Raw genomic sequence first — 4,485 nt, forward strand, 5'->3', positions numbered from 1 at the left:
CTTCAAATGTCTCAGTATATTAGGGTAACCCTGAATTCTCAAAAACTAGGCCCATGGAGTCAAAAGTGTTGAACTGGAAAGAACATGGTTGTCCAAATTTTACAAAAAGAAGAAAAAAAAAAAAAAAAAAAGGAAACCAAGGCTCATTCCCAGGTCACATGAGAATTATGGGTTCTTAATCTATAACTGTAAGAGACTTTTACTACCATGATCCTGTGACTTCTGGCAAGGAAGTCTTCACGAGCTGGGCATTGAAACACGGATACAATTCCAATAGGTAGAGATGGGAGCCAGGGAGATAAAAGTTGAGGAGGAGGAAGGTCAATTCAAATCCACCTGATGAAGAGGATGTTGCCACCCAAAGGCTGCTTAGAAACATGAGCATGAAGCTTCCAAAGGGGCCAAGATTCAGGGAGAAAAAAAAAAAAAAACAAAAAAAAAACAGCTGACTGCATAAATCTTAGTTGGCCACATGGCTCAATCCCATTTCCAAGGAAAAATTAAAAGCAGGTTTTCAGGCACTGATCAAAAGGGAGGAGATTCCTGTAACCAAGACAATATCTAAACATCAGCCTCCTCCCCGTTCTTCTGCTTCCTCTTCTTCATCTTCTTCCCTCCGGGGTAACTCCCACTAGAAGGTTTATCGATGAGATGGGTGGGGGATCTCCACCCACCCCACTGATAAGTCCATCTCCAGATGAATGAATCACGAGAGGAAGAACTTACCTCCCTATCTCTCTGTGTGGAAACTAAGAGCCAAGTCACTTTACCAAAATGTCTTTGCTCACATGGTTTCATCAGATGTCTCCTTTGCAAAGTCATTCCAGAAATAACTTGCTCTGAGGCCGTCATCTGGATCCGGATGCAACTCCTTCCAATGATTTGTGATCAGAGACACTGCCATTTTACAGTAAACTGATGCCCTAAATGGTATTCATTCATTCACTCAGTTGTTCAATATCACTCAAGTGGTTATCAGAGGCTAGGAAGGGATAGGAACTAGACTTGTGATTTCCTTGATAGAGAAAACTCCAGGGGTGGGGAAACTCCCTCTACCAGTGCAGGTTTCCATTTTCTCTACAACTTATGCTCTTAGATGACTGTCTGAAACACCAAGAGATTTAGTGACTTGTTCAGACAGAACAAGTCAGAAATAGAAACCAAATTCAGGTCTTCCAGACTGCGAGGTTACCCTCTACTATACTATTACTATACTGCAAATTATTATTAATAATAGCTAGCATTTACATAGTGCTTTAGATTTCAAGATTTAAAACCTGAGGGGGACAGTGAGGTGGCAATTAGGTAATGCAGTGGATAGAGCACCAGACCTGAATTAAAATCCAGCCTCCGAAACTTAACACTTCCTAGCCATGTGACCCTGGGAAAGTCACCTAACCCCAAATGCCTCAGCAAGAAAGAAAGAAAGAAAGAAAGAAAGAAAGAAAGAAAGAAAGAAAGAAAGAAAGAGAAAGAAAGAAAGAAAGAAAGAAAGAAAGAAAGAAAGAAAGAAAGAAAGAAAGAAAAGAAGAAAGAAAGAAAGAAAGAAAGAAAGAAAGAAAGAAAGAGAGAGAGAGAGAGAGAGAGAAAGAAAGAAAGAAAGAAAGAAAGAAAGGAAGGAAGGAAGAGTGAAAAAAAGAGAAAGAGAGAAAGAAAGAAAAGAAAGAGAGAAAGAGAGGAAGAAAGAAAAGAGAAAGAAAGAGAGAAAGAGAGGAAGAGAGAAAGAAAGAAAAGAAAGAAAGAAAGAGAGAAAGAAAGAAAGAAAAGAAAGAAAGAAAGACAGAAAGAGAGAAAGAGAGGAAGAGAGAAAGAAAGAAAGAAAGAAAGAGCAAAAAAGAGAAAGAGAGAAAGAAAAGAAAGAAAGAAAGAGTGAAAAAAAGAGAAAGAGAAAGAAAGAAAAGAAAGAAAGAAAGAAAGAGATAAAGAGAGGAAGAAAGAGAGAGAGAAAGAAAGAGAGAAAGAGAGGAAGAGAGAAAGAGAGGAAGAGAGAAAGAGAGAAAGAAAGAAAGAAAGAAAGAGAGAAAGAAAAGGAAGAAAGAAAGAGAGAAAGAAAGAAAAAGAGAAAGAGAGAGAGAGAGAGAGAGAGAGAGAGAGAGAGAGAGAGAGAGAGAGAGAGAGAGAGAGAGAGAAAGGGAGGAAGGGAGGAAGGAAAGAAGAAATTTAAAACCTGAGTTCAAATCCAGCCTCACACTCACTAGTTGTGTGACACCTAGGCAAGTCATTTCACCTTTGTCTGCCTCAGTTTTCCCATCTGTAAAATGGAGATTATAATAGCAACTACCACATCGGGTTGTTGTGAGGAGCAAAATAGTTAAAGTTTTTAAAGTGATTAGCACAGTGCCTGGCACATAGTAGGTGCTAGATAAGTTTGATGAGAGTGATGGTGTCTGGTTTAGGGCACCACGTTTTACAAAGGACTTGGACAAAATGGAGGCGAACGAGACCTTTCACACAGGAGATATGTGATCTTAATCACAAGATCCTAGGACCACAGAGCTAGAATCGGAAGGCACCTTGAAGTCCATCTAAATCAATTCCCCTTGCTACATTTTACAGATTAGGAAACTGAGGCCAGGGGAGCTTAAGAGATTTGCCCAAGTGATAGAAGTGGAATTCTAACCTAGGTTGTCCAGTTCTATTAACCAAGGTGTATTGGGTTGAATTAGTGAGACTATTGTCCAAAAGCCAGTCAAGTTTGTAGAGACAACTCCAAGTTGGCCACAGAAATAAGTGGTTCGGCTACAGGGATTCTCAAAGACCATCTGGGAAGTTAGAAAAGAATCCCAAAACTTACAAATCATTAATGTACTGAAGCAAGAATGTTCAAAAATATTATTAAAATGTCCCAGAAGCATGTGTATATGTATATATGTGTGTATATATATATGAAGAGAGAGAGAGAGAGAGAGAGAGAGAGAGAGAGAGACAGAGACAGAGAGACAGAGACAGAGAGACAGAGAGACAGAGAGAGAGAGAGAGAGAGAGAGAGAGAGAGAGAGAGAGAGAGAGAGAGAGAGAGAAAGACAGAGAGACAGAGAGAGACAGAGAGAGAGAGAGAGAGAGAGAGACAGAGAGACAGAGAGAGAGACAGAGAGAGAGACAGAGAGAGAGAGAGAGAGAGAGAGAGAGAGAGAGAGAGAGAGAGACAGAGAGACAGAGAGAGACAGAGAGAGAGAGAGAGAGAGACAGAGAGACAGAGAGACACAGAGAGAGACACAGAGAGAGAGAGAGACAGAGAGAGAGACAGAGAGAGAGATAGAGAGTCCCCAGGTGATTTCTTTATATTGAAATTGCAGGCAAATGAAACCTTTCTAGCAGACATTATTAAATGAACAAACACACCTGCCTTAATGTTTTCTTTCTTTCCCTCTGTATCTCACCTGCCACAGCACCTGCTCAGAACACCTGCCAACACTGAAAAATACACACTCCAGGAGGGGGAGATGGGAGTCGAGGGCCGAGCCCAGGGAGGAAGGGAAAGCTGAAGCACCAACGAGGGACTCATTCAGCCCTGCTCAGCTATGAGCCATATCCTACCCACTGAACGTCTGGTTCATTAGAGAAGCAGCTGCTATGTGGAGGAATAAGTTATGAAGCGCTGAACCTGGAACATCTAGGGAACATCAAGGTTAGCCCCATGAGACTCAGTTTCCTCATTGGTAAAATGGAGATTAAAATGCCTATACTACATATTTGACATCTCAAACGACATAATAACAATAATAATTGTTTGCATTTCTCTGAGGTTTGCAAAATGCTTTACACATATTACCTCATTTGATCTCAGAGGTAGATGCTGTTATTGTCCCCATTTTACAGATGGAGACGCTTAGATACTGAGAGGTTAAGTGACTTAGTGACCAAGGAAGGATTTTAATTCAGGTCTTCCTGACTCCAAGTGAATTATTCTATTTATTATATGATCTTACTTAATATATATGCTACTTATCATTATGTTTATTATAATTATGTCATAGGGTTGTTTGAGAATCAATTGAAATTCTATATATATATAATATATTGTATAATGTATTCATATATCATATCCTATATAATAGTGTTACATTACAGAAATATTCTGTTTATATAAATATTATATACTGTGTGCTTATATGTTATAAAATATAATATATTCATATAACTTATAAATTTATGGTATATATTAATATGCTATATAAATATGATGTATTCATATCTCATATATTGATATGCTATATACAATTATTGTTATATTAATATAATATATAATTTATATATTAAACTAAATAAATTATATATTGTGTGTTAATATGTTGTATAAACCTAATATGTTGGCATATTCAATAAACATATTATATAAATATATGTTTATTATTATGTGCCATGTTAATATATCTCATATATCAATATGTCATATAAAATGATATATTGCTATATTAATTTATTAGATAAATATAATCTATTGTGTGTTAATGTGTTACATAAACATAATATATTATATATTAA

At 37.5% G+C, this 4,485-nt stretch overlaps 1 long non-coding RNA gene across 1 annotated transcript in view; it reads left to right on the forward strand.

Moving 5' to 3' along the window:
- Window positions 1-3,568, forward strand: part of LOC141543157 (uncharacterized) — a 28,549-nt gene extending 24,981 nt beyond the window's left edge. The window contains exon 3 of the long non-coding RNA XR_012482358.1: window positions 3,390-3,568. This is a non-coding gene — a long non-coding RNA (uncharacterized LOC141543157). The remainder of the gene's footprint in view (window positions 1-3,389) is intronic.
- The last annotated feature ends 917 nt before the right edge of the window (window positions 3,569-4,485 follow it).

The sequence above is a fragment of the Sminthopsis crassicaudata genome, chromosome 5 (assembly GCF_048593235.1).
Source record: "Sminthopsis crassicaudata isolate SCR6 chromosome 5, ASM4859323v1, whole genome shotgun sequence".
Classification (NCBI taxonomy): domain Eukaryota; kingdom Metazoa; phylum Chordata; class Mammalia; order Dasyuromorphia; family Dasyuridae; genus Sminthopsis; species Sminthopsis crassicaudata.